This window comes from Lepus europaeus, chromosome X (assembly GCF_033115175.1).
Source record: "Lepus europaeus isolate LE1 chromosome X, mLepTim1.pri, whole genome shotgun sequence".
NCBI lineage: Eukaryota > Metazoa > Chordata > Mammalia > Lagomorpha > Leporidae > Lepus > Lepus europaeus.
Genome location: NC_084850.1, coordinates 125,276,295 through 125,297,092, shown reverse-complemented (window position 1 = coordinate 125,297,092; position 20,798 = coordinate 125,276,295). Strand labels below are relative to the sequence as shown.

At 40.1% G+C, this 20,798-nt stretch overlaps 1 long non-coding RNA gene across 1 annotated transcript in view; it reads right to left on the bottom strand.

Moving 5' to 3' along the window:
* Positions 1–7,334: 7,334 nt before the first annotated feature.
* The window catches only part of LOC133753557 (uncharacterized), a 207,655-nt gene continuing 194,191 nt past the window's right edge, over positions 7,335–20,798 (bottom strand). The window contains exons 5-6 of the long non-coding RNA XR_009865073.1: positions 8,021–8,094; positions 7,335–7,554 (exon numbers count right to left, since the gene is read on the bottom strand). This is a non-coding gene — a long non-coding RNA (uncharacterized LOC133753557). The remainder of the gene's footprint in view (positions 7,555–8,020; positions 8,095–20,798) is intronic.

Here is a 20,798-nt window from a genome sequence, read left to right as displayed (position 1 = left end):
CAGCGAACTCTAAAGGCTTCCATAGCCCTGGCAACTCATGACTAGAGCCTAGGGAGATTACTGACGCCATGAACAGGAGTGTCAAATTGTTAAGTCAGCAACAGGAGTCACTGTGTACTTACACCCCATGTGGGATCTGTCCCTAATGTGTCATCTAAAGCCAAGTGATGCTATGACTGATACTGAAACAGTATTTTTATACTTTGCGTTTCTGTGTGGGCACAGACTGATGAGGTCTTTTCTAATTATATACTGAAGTGATCTTCTGTATATAAAGAGAATTGGAAATGAAAAAAAAAAACAACCTGGTGTTAAAATGGAAATGGCATAGAAAATTAATTAATTTGAAAAAAAAAATTATGTAGGATCTCTGTCTTTAATGTGCTGTACATTGCTATTTAATGCTATAATTAGTAATCCAATGGTAGTTTTTTCACTTGATGTTGCTATATGGGCAAAATGTTGAAATCTTTACCTAATATATACTAAACTGATCTTCTGTATACAAAGAGAATTGAAAATGAATCTTTACATGAATGGAAGGGGAGAGGGAGCGGGAGGGGGGAGGGTTGCGGGCGGGAGGGAAGCTATGGGAGGGGGGAAGCCATTGTAACCCATGAGCTATACTTTGGAAATTTATATTCATTAAATAAAAGTTTAAGAAAAAAAAAAAAAACAAGAGTCGGGTTGGGCATTTAGCACAGCTGCTGAGATGCTGCATAGGACACCCTCGCTCCATATTGGAGTGCCCGGGTTTGAGTCCAGACCCCATTTCTGATTCCAGCTTCCTGCTAAAGCTAACCCATGGAGGGCAGAAGACATACTTGGGTCTCTGCAACCCATGTGGGAGCCAGATTGAGTTGTCAGGTCCCACTGCTGGCTTGGCACAGTCCTGGCGATTGTAGGCATTTGGGGAGTGAACCAGCAGATAGAAGTGCACATTCATTCATTCATATTCATATTCATATTCTCTCTGTCAAATAAAATAAAAATAAATAATAACTTACAAATTTCAAAAAAAAAAAAAAGAAAAAGGGCAGTTGAGGATAGTTAATAGAAGGACTTTGTAGGCTGATGTGGACAGGGTAAGGGAAGTCATCAAGAGATAGTGAAGTACACTAAAGGGAGCAGCAATGAAAAGTCAATAATACTCCAAGCCCAAAGGTATGCTTCAGTACAAGACACCTAAGAATCCTGGGTAAAATATAACAAACCTCCTTTTAAATTTATGCCTGAGCTTGCAGGAGAAATCACAGGACCCAAAATGAAGCAAATGAAAAATAAAGCGGTAAGGATACGAGTCAATTCTGAGGCATCTCTCAGAGTTTTGCAGGGCTTGATAACACTTGGGAATCACTGCATGTCATAGTCCAGTTTCTGTTGGTGTAACTAAATAGCACAGACTGGGTGCTTCATAACGAATAGTTTATTCAGCTCATCGTTCTAGAGTTTAGGAGGTAGAGGGGTTACATCTGGTAAAGGTATTCTTGCTGAGGGGATACTGTAGAGTCCTGAAGTACACAGGCCATCATGTGGCAAGTGGGATGCATAAATGAGGCAGAGCCAAACTGGCTTCTGTCTATAACAGATCATTCTTGAGACAATCCATTAATGTATTAATTCCTCATGAACCAATACCTCACAGTGGAGACTACATTTCAGTAAGAGTTTTAGCAGAGCCATTAAAACCACAGTACTGTCCATGCAGTGATAGGAAGACAGGGCACCATGCTCACTTCAGACAGGGAGTTGGAAGGCTAACATCTCATTAACAGGTAAACAAGAAAAATCCATATTGTCTCATTGCCCATGCTTTAGATGGTAAGAAAAAAAATCTTTCCCAACAATTCATAATACTTGACTTCCCCTATATTTAGGGTTTGAAACTGCTCTGAAATGGTTTTTGAACCACGAACAAGAAATTAATGTAAAATTCATCTTAGTTTGGTAATATCCTAGGGGCCCCTGACAAGCAGATACAAAAACCTCTAAATAGCAGTCTCTGATGAAGTCCACTGCAGATGAGTTTATATTCCAGAACTATATAAAGGCAATGAGAGTATCAGTTGTGCTTGATAATGAACTACCTCATAACTTATGATGGTTATTTATTTGGCTTGTAATTTTGTGAATAAGCAATTAGGACTGGGCTCAGATGAGTAGTTCTGATTTTGGCCATGTTCCACCAAACTCAATCACAAGACAGCAGACGTCTACCACTTTAACTGGAGACTGATTAATTTAAGATGGTTTAGCTAGGATGGTATGTCTTAGCTTCGCATAGGTATTTCCCATCATATAATTCTGGGTACTAGTGGCAAGGGTCCCAAGAAAGTAAGCATAAACAGTGCAAGAGCTCTTGAGGCACAGGCTCATAAACAATGTTGCAATCACCTGCCTTCTACTGACCAAAAAATAGTCATAGGGATACCCCAGATTCAACAGATGGAGAGGTAGTCTCCATCATTTGACAACAGTATGGATACAGTCAGGGCAAAACGCATGGATACTTATGGTCTACTAAAATGAGTAAGAAGACATAAATTTCACATTATGTGCAAATGTTAGGATACTACAGCTGTGGCCAGCATTGTTGCACACAGATTAAGGTGCTGCCTGCAATGCCAGTATCCCATATGAACACCAGTTGGAGTCCTGGTTGTTCTCCTTCTGATCCAAATCCCAGCTAACGTGCCTGGGATAGCAGCAGAAGATAGTCCAAGTGCTTGGGCCCCTGCTACCCACATGAGACACCTGGATGGAACTCCAGGTTCCTGGCTTCAGCCAGGAGAGACAACGTGAGTGTGTGCATTTCCATCTGCTGGTTCACTCCCCAAATGCCTGCAATAGCCAGGACAGAGCCGAGGCCCAGCCACCACGGTCATTTGGAGAATGAACCAACAGAAAGAAAATCTCTCTCTCTCTCCTTCTCTCTCTCTAACTCTGCCCTTCAAATGAATAAATACATCTTTTTAAAAGAGAGACTACAGCCACAAGAGTTAAAAACAGGGTTAAAATCTTCAAATCTGCAGATACAAAAAGGAGAAACAAATAAACCAAAAATCCCAAACAAAAGCTAAGGGATTTCACCACCACCAGACCTGTCTTTTAAGAAATGCTAAAAGTAATTCTTCAAGCTGAAGAAATACTGATTTACACACACACACACACACACACACACACACACACACATATATATATATATATATATAGCCGGCGCTAGTTCTCCCCTGTGGCACCGGCACCCCGGGTTCTAGTCCCGGTTGGGGCGCCGGATTCTGTCCTGGATGCCCCTCTTCCAGTCCAGCTCTCTGCTGTGGCCCGGGAAGGCAGTGGAGGATGGCCCAAGTGCTTGGGCCCTGCACCCCATGGGAGACCAGGATAAACACCTGGCTCCTGCCATCGAATCAGCGCGGTGCGCCGGCCGCAGCGCACCAACCGCGGCGGCCATTGGAGGGTGAACCAACAGCAAAAAGGAAGACCTTTCTCTCTGTCTCTCTCTCTACTGTCCACTCTGCCTGTCAAAAATAAAAAAAGAAAAAAAGAAAAAAAAGAAAATTAGGCTGGCTAGATGCTGATAATTGTTAAAGCTGAAAAATGCTATCTAAGTAATCATTGTACTATATGTTTTTACTTTGGTACACTTTTAAAGTTTTTCATAGTAACATTTTTATATACCATATTATATCATACTAGATTAAAATGTTATAGCTTGAAAAACCTGGAGGCAGATACACAGGTATTCATAACTTCTCTACTTTTTCTATGTTTGAAATACTGCTTACATTTTAAAAGGAAAAAATGATGAGAAAGAAAATTTTACATGAACCTTTCTCACAGATATTTCTGTAATACTGCTCTTTGAAAGCTCAACAGAGCCCTAGGCAAAAAAGTAGGCTTTTAAAAAAGAACTTTATCTTAGAAATACGTCACAGGCTCCAGAAAAATCCCAAAACCTCAGAATTCATTTCTAAACTAAATTGTACACATTGCAGGAGACTCCTGAACTTGTTTTCCCTTTGTATTTCAAAAGAGCTGTCTTGCCCTTTTAATACAAAGCCTACTTTATTCTCCAAAAGAATTCCTGCTGCTTAACATTTCTGTGGAACCCCTCCCCATATTGTGCTGTTGAAGTCGGGTCAATGAAATATTCTCCCCTTGGAGGAAAAGTGTTTGCCCATAAGAAGTAATTTACCTCTTGGAGTCAAAACATACCACTTCACTCCCAGAAGACTGTATGCTTTGTCTTGTCAAAACATAGGACTGTGTATGGGGAAGGTGGAGAGGGGGAACAAATTTGCCAAGTTAATGAGGCAGGAAGCATGGGATAATAGAAAAAGCACTAGGCCTGGAGCTAGCCCCAATGCATAATAGCTGCAGAGCCTTGGACAAGCTCTTTTAACATCACTGCATTTCAGAGAAATCATTGTCAGTTTAAATCAGTGGTCTTCCACTCTGGCTGCACCTTAGAATTCCTGGAGAGCTTTTTAAAAAATCTAATGCCCAGACTGCACCCTAGTAAAAAAATCTCTGGAACAGATCTTAAGCAAGGAAGATTTGTAATGTTCCTCAAGTGATTGTAATGTGCAGCCTGGGTTGTGACTGACTGGTTTGGAACTCTACGGCCCCCTCCAGCTTACCATTCCACTGAATATCTCTCTGTAGGGAACTGTGAGAGCAGCTTTCGTTTTTACCATCGTGCAATGCTTTCCCCCACACCTTCTTCCAGTAATAACCACCTGTTGGAGAACACACTCCATGTAGTTTGATGGTAATACCTCCTTCATCTTACACTGAGTGCTCTCTGATTGTTGTTATACTGATTACAATACATGACATTAAACATAACAGAGCAATAGTTACAGCTGTGCCGAATGAACATTCAAAGTCTTCAGAGTCCACAGGCTAACTGACCCAAATAAAACGTCCTGAAGTACCAGCTTTTTGTTTGGTTTTTCTTGAATTCAGAAGGAGGTATTGAGAAATTCGTTCAGTGATAGAATATGTAATATTTTATAAAGCTCTACTTATGACGGTGGTCCACTCTACTAAACTCCTAAACATTCTTCTGTTAAAGAACATTTACAGCTTGAGTATTTGAACTCAGAAAACCTGAGTCCAGTGCCTAAACTCTTTTCTTTTTAAAGATTTATTTATTTATTTGAAAGGCAGAGTTACAGAGTGGCAGAGGCAGAGAGAGAAAAAGAGAGGTCTTCCATCTGCTGGTTCACTCCCCTAATGGATGCAATGGATGGAGCTGGGCTGATTTGGAGCCAGGAACCAGAAGCCAGGAGCTTCTTCAGGTCTCCCACATGGGTGCGGGGGCCCAAGGACTTGGGCCATCTTCTACTGCTTTTCCAGACCATAGCAGAGAGCTGGATTGGAAGTGGAGCAGCCAGGTCTTGAACCAGTGCCCATTTGGGATGCTGGTACTGCAAGCAGCAGCTTTTCCCACTACACCGCAGTGCTGGCCCTGTCTAAACTCTTTAACTGCAAGGTCATACTACCCCAGAATAAACAATGGGGCATTCTACTTATTTGTCTTATAATTAATAAAGAGTACATAACCTTTTGGAGAATCATCATTGGCAATACAAAAAAATTAACTATGCTCATTAACTTATTACAATTCAAATACTGTCTTAAAAACATGTCATTTGGCTATTCCTTTAACTTTTTATGCATAGAGAAAAATTCCTGCTGAAGTGGATTAATTGTTCTCAGATCACATTTAAAGGACTAAGGTATCTGTCACCATTTTATTCTCCACATCCAAACAACTTAAGGAACATGATTGTGACTCAGTTTCTCCATTTCCCTCTGACCACCTGAGCAAACACTTGAGACAAGGAGAGAGAAACTAAGCGCATGCTATGTTTATCTTCAGAACTACAATGTTTTTAAGACACTAAAAAAAGAGATCAGAGCCATATTTCTATTTTAAAATTGAAAGTTATCTGAAAGGTATATACAACTGTATGTAGCCAGATTTGTTTTTATTGAGGACTCACATCAGAGGAGACTAGGGGGAACTGTTAACTTAAGCATTAGTGTACAACAGAATACTCCCTAGACATTTTCCACATTCATTTCCCCATCCACTTCAATGTTGTCTAATTCCTTCCAGATGCAACTTAAAACTTAGCTAAGGAAAGGAAACATTAGAGAAATTCTAGAAAGATACTCATGATGAACTTAAGGTGAAAACATATCAGGAGGACCAGCAGAAGAAGGATGGGAGGATAAAGAAGAAAGAAGGAAGAAGTCAGTGCCCCAGCCCAAAGCTGAGGAAAGAAATGGTGCTGTTCTTCATTTGTCCCCCATTCCTAGCCTCTGATGAACTTTCAGCCTTCCTCAAATTCTCCCATAACATCCTAGCCAAGTTCAATGTGCTGAATAGCTTTCATTTCCTGCCTACTGCTAAGAAAACAGGGACCCTCAGTGAAAACATTGACAAACCTCCTAATGCTACCATAATCAGTAAAAAGAGTATGTGAGGTTTTTCCAGTTTGGAAACAGTGCCCTCAAAACAAAGCTTTCCACTCCCCTTTCTCCTTATTCTTCAGCTCTTTAGAGAAAGTAAACTCTGGAATATAAGTAAACAATGGTTTCAACTTTGAAGCAGAGATTATGGCATAAATTAAATTACCTTTAAAATTAAACTTCAAAATTAAATATACTGTCTTTTTAAAATAAAGACAATTTAGCATGGTTTTTTAATGATTACTTTTCTTAGTAATAACTAGATATGGCAAGCACAGTCAAGGATCCCATTCTTAATTGTCATATTACAAGTATAAACACACTAGTTAAACAAAGTCAAAGAGAGCTTTGACTGGAATTCATGCTTTACTTTCCATACTTTATCAGTTGAAGGTGTTGTATTTTTGGAAATTTATGTTTCCATTATACATCATGTTTTAATACCAAGTTCACATTTGCAAAATGCCCCATAGATGACAATCTTTGATATAACTGAGGGTTCACTAAAATGATTCTTACATCAATCAAATCAGTCAGTGATGTCTTTCAGTATCACCTGTCTTCATGCTGAGGGAAGAGACTGTTTTGGGCCAAGAAGGCTGGCAGTATTCAATGAATCCATGATCCTTGCCCAGAAAATCCATGAACAGAAATGTCATTCACATTAGAGGTTTGAATGGCGTTGGAAAACATTTAACAGTCTAAAGATGTGAACTAGGAAAGTAAAATGGCTTTAGCTCTTATCCATTACAGAGTAAGTATGAGCTATGCTTTGTAGAAATAGCAGTGATCTAGAAATGAGATCTGGTTTCTGGCCCAGGCTCTGCCATTAGTTGGATAAGGTGTTTTTAAAAAAAATGTGCAGTCATTTTGAAAGGGTTTATTTATCCCCCAAAGGTCATTTATGGAGTCTAGGTCAACACCCTCAGGTTAGATTAATTCCAAGGTACAACCAGCATTAACAGTCTATAACAGGATGACACAATATGAACCTTTGAATCAGATCCTTGTATCAGAGTAGACTTGGACTTGAGGCTGGAAAACCAAAGGACTTTCAACAGCAACATTAGACTATGAGAAAGAAAAAAAAGGAGATTGTTTAAAAAAAGAAAGAAAAAGACGGCATGGAAATGGCATTGTGATGCAGCTGATTAAGCCACCATTTGCAACACTGACATCCATTATCGGAGCTGCTTCTCATCCAGCTCCCTGCTACTATGCCTGGGAAAGCAGAAGATGGCACAAGTGCTTAGGCTCCTGCCACCCATGCTACCCTTTGAAAGACCTGGATGGAGCTCCAGGCTACTGCCTTTAGTCTGAACCAGCCCCTTGGCTGTTGCTGCCACTTGGGGAGTGAATCAGCCAATGAAAGATCTGTGTGTGGGGTGTGTGTGTGTGTGGGTGGGTGGGTGGGTGTTTCAAATAAATAAATATTTTTTAAAAATACAGATAATAAATCTCATTTGAGTTTTTATTCATTTTGTAAAATTCATCTACTTTTGAATGAGCTCCCAAACTAGCCACTTCTCAGTCTTACCTTCCTCAAGTACCTCAGCATCCACCCTCTTCTACAGACAGCATCAGCAAAGAACATCAAGGAGCTCTGCTTTCCTAGTCCACAGAAAGTCACAGAAAGTGTCCTGGATTACTAATTAGCAGACATGACTCTTTTTTACATTATTGATTGAATAAAAATGGATTTTTAAAGAAATTTTAAGATTACAAAGTTTTTTACAAGTCAGAAGCAGAAAATTTAAGAATATAAAGTGGATTTCTGATGATTCTCCATCAAACTTCTCAAAAAATTGTCAGTCTGATGAGAAAAATTAACAGGAACATTGTTGTGGTGGAGAAAGGCTCTCCAGTAAAGCTTTCTCAGGCATTTTTCTGCGAAAGTTTTCGTTAACTTTCTCAACGCTCTCATAACAAGCGGACATTATTCTTCTTTGGTCCTCCAGAAAGTCAAGCAGAATGATTTCATCACTCCAAAAAACTGTAGCCATGACCTTTGCTTTTGATCAGGCACATTTTTTACATTTTTAAATTTTCACATAAGGTGAATAAATTTCATTTATTTCATAAATACAGATTTAGAAGCATAGTGATACTTTCCAGCCTACTCTCCTCCCTGTCCACACTTCCACCCTCTCTCCTTCCTCTTTCACTGAACCATTTCCACCTCATAGTAGTCATTTCCACCTCTTGGTAGCCATTTCTTTGGTTGTGTTTTGTCTTCAGGACCACAATGTTCAATTCATATTTTGCTTCCTATTATAATTCTTCCAAGAAATGCTTCAGGATCTTGATCCCATTTGTTTAAAATTCCCATGTAAACTTTTGTCTGGAGCCAATCTTGATGCACAACTTTTGGCACCCATTAACCAGGAACTTTGCTCCACTTTAATTTTGCAGTCATAACTGTGTATGCTGAACTAATTGAGATGTCTATGGTGTTTGCTGCTATCCTCTTCAACCATGGCATGTGCAAGTTTAATTTATTCTTCGCAAATTGATATGGATGGTCTGCTACTGTGGGCTTCGTTTTCTTTTTTTTTTTTTTTAGACTTTTTTTTTTAAATTAAACTTTTATTTAATGAATATAAATTTCCAAAGTACAGCTTATGGGTTACAATGGCTTCCCCCTCCCAAAACTTCCCTCCCACCCACAACCCTCCCCTTTCCCGCTCCCTCTCCCTTTACAATCACATCATGATTCATTTTCAATTCTCTTTATATACAGAAGATCAGTTTAGTATATATTAGGTAACGATTTCAACAGTTTGCCCTCACATAGCAACACAAAGTGAAAAAAAAAATACTGTTGGAGTACTAGTTATAGCATTGATAAGAGTGTACAGCACATTAAAGACAGAGATCCTACATAATTATCTTTATATACAGAAGATCGATTCAGTATATAATTAGTAAAGATCTCATCAGTTTGTAACCACGCAGAAACACAAAGTGTAAAAATACTGTTTCAGTACTAGTTATAGCATCACTGCACATTAGACAACACATTAAGGACAGATCCCACAAGGGATGTAAGTACACAGTGACTTCTGTTGCTGATTTAACAATTTGACACTCCTGTTCATGGCGTCAGTAATCTCCCTAGGCTCTAGTCATGAGTTGCCAGGGCTATGGAAGCCTTTAGAGTTCGCTGACTTTGATCTTACTCCAACAGGGTCACAGTCAAAGTGGAAGTTCTCTCCTCTCTTCAGAGAAAGGTACCTCCTTCTTTGATGGCCCTGTTCTTTCCACTGGGATCTCACTCACAGAGATCTTTCATTTAGATCTTCTTCTTTTTTTTCTTTTCCATGGTATCTTGGCTTTCCATGCCTACTATACTCTCATGGGCTCTGCAGCCAGATCCGAATGCCTTAAGGGCTGATTCTGAGGCCAGAGTGTTGTTTAGGACGTCTGCCATTCTATGAGTCTGCTGTGTATCCCACTTCCCATGTTGGATCGTTCTCTCCCTTTTTGATTCTATCAGTTAGTATTAGCAGACACTTGTCTTGTTTGTGTGATCCCTTTGATTCTTAGACCTATCAGAGCCATCGAATGTGAACTGAAGTTGATCACTTGGACTAGTGAGATGGCATTGGTACATGCAACCTTGATGGGATTGTATTGGAATCCCCTGGCACATTTCTAACTCCATCATTTGGGGCAAGTCTGATTGTGCATGTTGTGGGCTTCGTTTTCTACATCATCTTGTCCCTTCTTTAAATAAATCTTCCATGTGAAAATAGTAATAAACAAAAAAATGAAAAGTCAAAAAAATACAGATAATAGCATAGTTTCTCAAACAAAGTTAACAGAAACAAGCCAGAAACCAGAGGGTACAAATCACGATTCCATTCATATAACCAGGTAAAACTCATCTATAATATCAGAAGTCAGGTTAGTGATTACCCTTGGAAGGGAACACAACAAAGACTTATCTGGTGCTAGAAAGGCTCTGCTTCTTGATCTGGTTCTTGGGTGTTGGTTACAAGGGTATGTCTACTTTGTGAAAATTAAGTAAGTTATATATGCCCTCTTCCATATAAGATACTTCAAAAACTTCATGGAAAATGGAATTAAAGGATAAGCTTAGGGGCCAGCGCTGTGGCATAGTGGATAAAGCCACTGCCTGCGCCGGTATCCCATATGGGTGCCAGTTCAAGTCCCGGCTGCTCCACTTCCAATCCGGCTTTCTGCTATGGCCTGGGAAAGCAGTGGACTGTGACCCAAGTCCTTGGGCCCCTGCACCCGTGTGGGAGACCCAGAAGAAGCTCCTGGTTCCTGGCTTTGGATCAGCTCAGCTCTGGCCATTGCAGCCCATTGGGGAGTGAACCAGCGGATGGAAGACCTCTCTCGCTCGCTCTCTCTCTCTCTCCCTCTCTGTGTAACTCTGACTTTCAAATAAATAAATCCTTTTCTTAAAAAAAGGATAAGCTTATTTTGGTGCAAAAAAATAGAAATTTTATGAATATGAGGAGTCTTCAAAAAGTTCATGAACATGTATGTTATGAAAAAAAATGCATGACTTTCAACATTTTTACAACAAAATAAATACAACTTGTAACTATTTCAAAATAGTTCTAAATTTATGACAAAAATTATGAAGTACAGTTATCATATATCCCACACACAACTTCCCCTATTAACATCTTATATTAGTATGAATATTTGCCACATTCAATAAACTACAACCAGATACACTGAATATGAACATCTCATATTAGCATGATATATTTGTCACAATTAATGAACCACACCCAGGTCCCCCTAATTTTTTATTGAAACTACTTCTATCCTTCCAAGGTGTCCATCATCAGATGTATGTGTAAAGATAATATGGTATGATAATATGGTATGGAGCTGGCACTGTGGCATATTATGCTAAGCCTCCACCTGTGGCACCAGATACCAGTTCATGTCCCAGCTGCTCCACTTCTGATCCAGCTCTCTGTTATGGCCTGGGAAGGTAGTAGAAGATGGCCCAAGTGCTTGGACCCCTTCACCCACATGGAAGACCCAGAAGATGTTCCTGGCTCCTGGCTTTGTATCGGTTCAACTCTGGCCACTGCAGCCATTTGGCAAGTGAATTACTGGAAGGAAGACCTTTCTCTCTGTCTTTTCCTCTCTCTGTCTGTAACTCTACCTCTCAAATAAATAAAATCTTACAAAAGATAATGTGGTATAACTATACAATGGAACACTATTCAGCCCTAAAAAAGAAAACTCTGTCAAAATACAGGGGCCAGTGTTGTGGCATAGCAGTAAAGCCACCACCTGCAGTGCAGGCATCCCATATGGGCACCAGTTTGAATCTTGGCTTCTGTACTTCCAATCCAGCTCTCTGTTATGGCCTGGGAAAGCAGCAGAAGATGGCCCAAATGTTTGGGCCCCTACACCCACTTGAGGGGCCTAGAAGAAGCTCCTGGCTCCTAGCTTCGGCTGCCCAGCTCTGGCTGTTGCAGTCATCTGGAGAGTGAACCAGCAGATGGAAAATCTCTGTCTATCTTTCTCTGTCTCTCTCTCTGCCTCTCTGTAATTCTGCCTTTCAAATAAATAAATAAATAAATCTTAAAAAAATTTAAAAATTTCTCGTTAAAAAATAAATACACCATTTAATTCCATTTTTGCAAACTTTTTGAAGTACTCTTATATATATGTTATATTTCAATAAAATTTGCATTAAATATATACAGCTGTATATGCCGAAATCTAAATACATTCAAGATAAACTAACAGCCCACCATAGATACCAAGAAATGCTATGTGTAGGAATAATCATCCTAGACAAAGAATTCTATAGGAATCAGAATTAGATAGAGTATAACTAAGATATCTCAGGATAAGTAAGTTTGGGGTCAAGTGTTGACGGAAGAGCTTACAAAAAAAGGTTTGGGTGTGGAATTTAGGACTATTAAAGGAATGTTTTCAAATGGGAAAATACCATATATATATATATATATATATAGAGAGAGAGAGAGAGAGAGAGAGCGAGCGAGCAGAGCAAGTCATAATTTGGTCTGGAGTGTGCTCCTTCTATATTTCTTGAAATTCACAAGGGAATGAACTATAAAACTAATTTGGGCTTTAACTCTGCATTCTTCCTCTCCTGCATTCCTGTGGCAGTTTGAGTGGAGTATTGCGTCACATAGCACTAACCCACGGGCTAGTACCAAGTCTCACTGATCTTTATATACGTAGCATCAGAAACAATGACTAGTGCATGGTATACACTCAGGAAAATGCTTATGGTGCTTCTTAACTAACAATGAAATAACTAAAGACTTAAATAGGTAGATAGAAACTGTCTTGTACTGTTGATTCGTCCTGTCATTGTTTATGTTAAAAATCACTGAGTTGGGGGGTATCAAAAATTTTCTAGAGCAGTCTACAGCCCAGTAGGCAAGGATAACTCAGAATTCTCCTCTTGACCAGCAATCAGCACAATACAGGTGAGTTGGGGATCAGCAGAGCAGGCAGTGACATGGTAAAATCACAGCCCAACTCTATACCAGTCGGCAGCTGCTAAGTGTTCCTGCTGGACTGAACTAGTTCTCTGGGACTAGACAGATAGATAAGAGCAAACTCTAGTCAAAATTTGCCAGCAGTTTTGCCATCTGTCTGTCTCATACTACTTGCAAGCACTCCATACACCTCAGCACCAAATGCACTGGGACTCTTGCTCCCAGACCCAAAGTATGGTCTTATTCAGATGCCCTATATCTTAGCTCCTCAGGAGCAGACTCTTGGTGACTGAAAAACATGACCATGACCTGGTCTCTCTCTTTTTTAAAAAGATTTATTTATTTATTTGAAAGTCAGAGTTACACTGAGAGAGGAGAGGCAGGGAGAGAGAGGGGTCTTCCATCCACTGGTTCACTCCCTAATTGGCCGCAACAGCCAAAGCTGCGCTGATCCAAAGCCAGGAGCCAGGAGCTTCTTCCGGGTCTCCCACAAGGGTGCAGGGGCCCAAGGACTTGGGCCATCTTCCACTGCTTTTCCAAGTCTTAGCACAGAGCTGGATCGGAAGTGGAGCAGCTGGAACTTGAACCAGCACCCATATGGGATGGCGGCGCTTCAGGCCAGGGTGTTAACCCGCTGTACCACAGCGCTGGCCCCATCATGACTTGGTCTCTTACACTAATCCACACTATTGTGGTAAAGGGAAACCATTTTAAGGGACACCTAGTATCTTTATTCCATCGCTCCACCTTCCCTCACAGGTAGATTAAAACAGCACTCTCGGCTGGCGCCGTGGCTCACTAGGCTAATCCTCCACCTTGCGGCGCTGGCACACTGGGTTCTAGTCCCAGTCGGGGCACCGGATTCTGTCCCTGTTGCCCCTCTTCCAGGCCAGCTCTCTGCTGTGGCCAGGGAGTGCAGTGGAGGATGGCCCAAGTCCTTGGGCCCTGCACCCCATGGGAGACCAGGAGAAGCACCTGGCTCCTGGCTTCGGATCAGCGTGGTGCGCTAGCCGCAGCGCGCCGGCCACGGCAGCCATTGGAGGGTGAACCAACGGCAAAAAGGAAGACCTTTCTGTCTGTCTGTTTCTCTCTCTCACTGTCCACTCTGCCTGTCAAAAAAACAAACAAAACAAAACAAAACAAAACAAAAACCAGCACTCTCTGCTCTAGGTACTACAAAGAATGAAACTATAAGAAACAAGAAGAGCTACAAAAATATTTGGCTTCTTTGGGACTAGTAGTACTGCTCCTGAGAATTTATAAAAAGGAAGTATTTCAATAAGGGAAAAAAGCTACATATCTGCAGAAATTCATTTAAGCATTATACATAATAGTAAAAATATATAAATAATTTAAATGTCCCACAATATGAAAGTGGTAATTTATGACACACTGGCTCATTGTAGTACTTTGAAGTTATTCAGCATAATTATGAAGAATATTTTTAAAATGGCAACATACATAGTAGAGTGGTAAGCTTTTAAAAGCAGAACTCAAATTTGTATCTCTGCTTTGATTGCCATCTGTTATAATATATATGAATATAGATAGAGAATAGAAAGGAACACGAGATAAAATGACACTGGATGCTAAAGCACTGTGGGATTACACATACGTTTTATTCAGAGGATCACCTAATACTTCTAAGTCTGAATAGTTGACAATGTGTCATCATCCTCTTTGTTTCACTTAGTAGATCAATTAAAACCCAAGAGAATATACTGTAAGAAATGTTGAAACTGCATTTAAAAATTCACTTTCATATTACAATTTCTAAAGGTCAAGAACTATGTCATTCAGTTTTTAATCCTTTGTGTAATTGTGCATAGTGTCTCCTACACAGTAAGTGTTCCATGAATACTGCTGAATTGAGAAGGAACAGTTTCCCCCCACATCATTCTAAAAAGGTACAACAAATTTAGGGAAAACAAATAATCACATTAAAAATAATGAATCTGGGAGTGGGCATTTGGTAAAGTGGTTAAGATGCCACTTGGGACACCCGCATCCTATATCAGAGTACCTGGGTTCAAGTCCCAGCTCTGCTTTAATTCCAGCTTCCTGCTAATATACACCCTAGAAGGCAGCAGATGATGGCTCAAGTAGTTATGTTCTTGCCTTCCAAGTGGGAGACCCAGATCGAGTTCTTAGCCCCCCACTTTGGCCTGGCCCAACCCTGGCTATTGTGGGCATTTGGGAAGAGAATCAGCAGATAAGAAATATTTCTGTCTCCTCATCTCCCTCTCCCTCTTGGATAAAATAAATACTTTTTAAAAATCTTAAGGATCTATCTTGAATCAGATTCTTGTATATGCAGGCCCGGAGACAAGGATTCAAGTTTAAGTACTTTGGAAAATGATCCCAGGAAGCTGTGATAAGTAGGAGAGACTAGAAATAAGCCAGGGAAGGGAAAGAAGCCAGTTTAGGGTGCAAGACTGAGCAGGTTACTATAGTGAGCAATTGCAACTCAATCCTACTAAGGAGCTCTGCAATCTACTGTAGATCGTGACTCGGAAATACCCTCCCAAAGCATGAAGAAGTTGCGGAATTTATCCACCAACTTTCCAACCCATGATGACCTCCTAGGGAATTCACTTGCCCTGCACACATGGGCTGAGCATAATCGCAGCAGAAAACCTCACAGGCAGGAAGAGTGAATGTTCCCTGTAAGAATTCAACATCTAGATTTACCAAAATCTAGATGTACTATATTGAGAGGCTATATGGTAAAGATGCTAAGTGTTAGCCACAGGATCTATATAATAGATGCAAAATGGGCAGTTCATACAGAGAGATCAACCCAGTGGCAGAAGTGGAGTTTGAAATGACCCTTCAAGGAGTAAGGTGCAGGTGAAAATCATAATCCATGTTTCATAGAGCTGCTGGGATATATGCATTTACCAACACATTCAAAACTTGATAGGGGTTCAAAAAATGCTGGTTTTAATCTTTGTCTTAGTCAGAAATACAGAGAGCCCTGAAAATGCTCTTATGAGAGTATGCTAAAATTCTAAGTGACAGATGGAGAAGATGAAGCATGAGCCAAGTTTCAGGGCTGTGTGTGCACAAGAGGTGAGAAGGAAACAAGGCTAGTGAGAACAGGTCTCTTTGTGGCACCATTTTTATAAATTTCAGTGAAACAGAGGAGAGGAAGAAGCTATGGCAGGTGGCAAGTAGAGAGATCTGGAGGCTGCCCAGGACATCAACTCAAACTCCACTAGAAAAACTGGAGAGATTTGTATTAAAGTAGCTTGGATGAATTATGGTCCCTCCCCATAGGAAGGAAAGGTGAACTTTGTCCACTAAAGGATAAAGGGGGAAATAGTGGTGGTAGTGGTGGTGGTGAGAAACTTGGAAAGTATCCCATGCCATGCCCCCAACCACACATTCACAATAGAACCAACAGTCAGAAGGGGCTTGATGAGCAGTGCGAGGGCAGCCATCTTTCCCAAAGCCCTGACTACCCAGCAACTGATATGAGCATCAGCAGCTATGTAAAGAGACCCAAACCACAGCTAATTCACAGAAATCAAATCCTTATCATCTGTAGGGTTTGCATCAGAGAGGAGAGGGGCAGGGAGAAGGGACACAAGCAGCCGTGTGTTAGGATGCTAAGGGACAACAAGAAGTAAGAAAGCATGAAGGACCTTCTCAATAATGAGCTTCCTGAGGTACAACTAGAAATCATAGCCCTCTGGTTATGGGTTCTGGGATTTGCATATCCCAGAGTACAGCTGTTGCATAATTTTTTGTCTCCAAGAGATCACAAAAATGTTTCAGGTACTCAGAAGAGTATATTGTGTCCTTCATAATTCTCAGTGACTCCTGCTATATACTGGAAGGAGCCCTGAACATATCAAACTCATTTGATCTGTGTTTCTCCATTCTAGCTGTGCCATGCCAGGCAAAGCAGTTCCTCAGCTGATAAAATACTGTTAAAATGAAGCTTATTGATAAATGCTTAGTTGCTATAATTTGTCACGCACTACTGTAGCTGCTCATTCTAGACTCACTACAACCCTGATGGGTAGGTGCTAATATCACTGTTTTTTGTATAGATGAAGAAATGGGGCACACAGCAAGTAAGGAACAGATGTGAAGTTTGAACCTGGCAACCTGGCTCCAGGCCAAACTTCTTTTAGTTTTTAAGGCAAGTTTATTTTGATGTAAAATTTTTTTAAAAATCCATACCTACCTTTTTTCATCTTATTAATTTTTTGTTTAATCTGTAACAGCTGTATATTTTATCAGTACATACAGTGCAATATTTCAACACATATATACAGCATGAAACAATCAACCCAGGAAACTAGACTTCCCATCTCCCTATCTTTTCCTTTTGTTTTGAGCCTACCAGCTCCTCTTCCCTGGTTCTTTATACAATATATAATACCATTTAAATACCATGTTCTACCACCTCTCAGGAGCTGAAAGGAAAATGCTTCATGTACATGGAGGTTGGACTCAACACTTTATTATTTCTTTGCCTTTGGAAAAGTAACACAGTGCAGTGCATAAAACTTGGACTGTGGAGTCATCATAACCTGAATTATTTTTAGTTGTGTGATCTTGGTCAAAATATATCATCTCTGAGCTTTGGTTTCCTAAAAGTGAAACTGGAATTACAATTCCTATGTCAGAAGGGCTGCTGGATAGGTGAATTCACCAGTGCCACAACTGGCACTTGATAAGTGCTCAAATAAGTGTTAATTTTAACCCTATTCCCAGTTTGGCATATGCAGAGTGTTGAAATTGCTTTCTATGAGTATCCTAACGTTTTGAGCCTTCTTCTTCTCGAATAACTCAATGTGGAGAAACAGAACAAATAAAAACCATGCGGGCATAGTATTTCAGGTTCTCTCTTGAAAGTTTCCTGGAATTTTTCCTGATGGAAGGAAAATAAGAAATAGCAAAGATATTCGGGAAGGTACTCATCCCTATAATAAATGACACCAAATAAGACATCCTGGGTATCCAGGGTGATGGGCATCTTATTAACAGCTGGTGTTCTGCCAAATTCCTCTTTTCCTGACTAAACCTACTGCGAAGCTTATTTAACCTCTGAGAAACTGTGAAATGCTGCATTATGACAGAGCATTTTCAAAATTCTTTTCACAACCCCCCTAAGTTTTAAGATAAATCCACTTCCTTCTTTCATTGTAGGGGAACAAAATTGTTACCCAAACCCTGGAAAAGCCTAAGTTTCATCTCCCTGCCCCCCTGCCTCTACCGAGACACTTTACCAATTACTGTAAAGAGTGGCTCTACTTAGCATTGCCTTCCAGAACACCTTTCTACTAAACTATTTTCTTGAGAGCACAGCAACTTGCCAAAGAGGAAATAGCTCTCAATATCTTTTTTCATAACCTCAATTAGAATAAAAATCACAATCACAAATATGCACTGACACAAACACCCTATAGGTTAAGTTGTTTACACCTGTCTAGAAATTCTCACAAAACCCTGAACAAATTTGTTGGATTTGGCAGAGGATTCCAATACTTAAAAGAAATTAATAGGCAATATTTTCAACATCTCCCTTGAATTCCCAAAGCTGTATCTGAGGCAACTATAAAAACCCATGGAATTAATTCCATCCTCAACAATCAAACCAGCTGTGTTAATAATTAACTTAATAACTTCAAAGTCATCTCAATTGTGCCTACAAATCTAGCATAGGCAGAGATCAAACCTGAGACAGAATTCAATTTTCCAAACTATGAAGTAAATGCTGATGGAGGGTGAAAATACTAGCTCAAACATATGTATTAGATCAACCATCATTTATATCATCATTGTCACCATCTTGTTCTTTGCATGAGAAGTTAACACTAACATACTTTTAGTAGGCTCTGTCCTTGAAATGTTTTGTCTGTTAGAATATTGAATTTGTTCTAGACATCTTTACTTAATTCCAATTCTGACCAATATTTTCAAGCACACTATCCAGGCCTAACTGAGCAGTCTATGGCCAAGTAAGCTAACTGCTTTATCAGGTAATCAAACTCATGACCATGGCCCCATAGGAATATAAGGAATTAGGATGATTCACACAGAAATCAACTGCACAACAATTACAGGCTGAGCATTCTTAAACCCAAAATCTGAAACCTCAAATTATCAAAATCTGAAATTTTGGGGTGCCAACCTGAACACCACAAGTGACAAATTCCACACCTGATCCCACATGACAGATTGCAATCAAAACACAGGTGCAAGGGCAAGCACCGTGGCTCACTTGGTTAATCCTCTGCCTGCGGAGCCAGCATCCCATATGGACACCGGTTCTAGTCCCAGTGGCTCCTCTTCCAGTCCAGCTCTCTGCTGTGGTCTGGGAGGGCAGTGGAGGATGGCCCAAGTGCTTGTGCTCCTGCATCCGCATGGGTGACCAGGAAGAAGAACCTGGCTCTTTGCTTCAGATAGGCAGAGGTCCTTCTCAGAGGACCGTGGCAGCCATTTGGGGAGTGAACCAATGGAAGGAAGACCTTTCTCTCTCTCCCACTGTCTATAATTCTATCTGTCAAAAAAAAAAAAAAACCCACAGGTGCATAAACAGCACTCTGGCCTCAGAATCAGCCCGTAAGGCATTCAGATGTGGCTAAAAGGCCCATGAGAGTTTCTCAGGCATGGAAAGCCAAGACACTGTGGCAAAAAATACAAAACAAAACAAAACAAAACAAAACAAAAAACCTAAATGAAAGATCTCCGTGAGTGAGATCCCAGCAGAAAGAACAGGCCATCAAAGAAGGAGGTACCTTTCTCTGAAGGGAGGAGAGAACTTCCACTTTGAGTATGGCCTTTTCTAAATAAGATCAGAGTTGGTGAACTCAAGAGGCTTCCATAGCCTTGGCACCTCATGACAAGAGCCTCGGGTGATTACTGACGTCATAAATAAGAGTGTCAATTGTTAAATCAACAACGGAAGTCACTGTGCACCTGCTCCCCATGTAGAACCTCTGCCCTTAATGTGTTGTACTATGAGAATTAATGGGAAAACTACTACTCAACAGTACTGTATACTTTGAGTGTCTGTGTGGGTGCAAACTGTTGAAATCTTTACTTAGTATATACTAAGTTGATCTTCTGTATATAAAGATAATTGAAAATGAATCACGATGAAGAATGGGATGGGAGAGGGAGTAGGAGATGGATGGTTGCAGGTGGGAGGGAGGTTATGGGGGGGAAGCTGCTATAATTCAAAAGTTGTACTTTGGAAATTTATATTTATTAAATAAAAGTTGAAAAGAAAAACACAGGTGCACTAAAAATTGTATAATACTGTCTTCAAGCTATGTGTATAAATACACATACAACATAAATGAATTTCATGTTAAGACTTGGGTCACATTCCCAAGATATCTTGTTATGCATATGCAAATATTCCAAAATCTAAAAAATCCTAGTCTGAAACATTTCTGGTCCCAAGCATTTTAGATAAGGGATACGCAAACTTTATAAAGTGCCTGAAGTATAACTTAAGGATCTGAAGTAAGCCAAATAAAAGATGCACTACACTGTCATTATTATTTCATAGTGGTGATTAGAATCATGTACTTAACCACAAACTATTAAAAAATTACAAGAAAACAAATGATCCTTAAATTTACTGAGGGACTTAAATTTATGACTCAGTAGAGTGAAAGTCATATACTTCCCTTAGTAGATGATGTATCTGTACATCTCAAGGAAAGAACACATTTTATTCAACCTTAATGATACCAGATTTTTGTGCATCTCACTATGTTATGGTGGGTATCCTGGTTTCTTTGAGTTGCTGTAACATTTACCACAAAAACTTGGGTGGCTTAAAACTCATTCCCTCACAGTTTCACAGTTCTTAAGGCC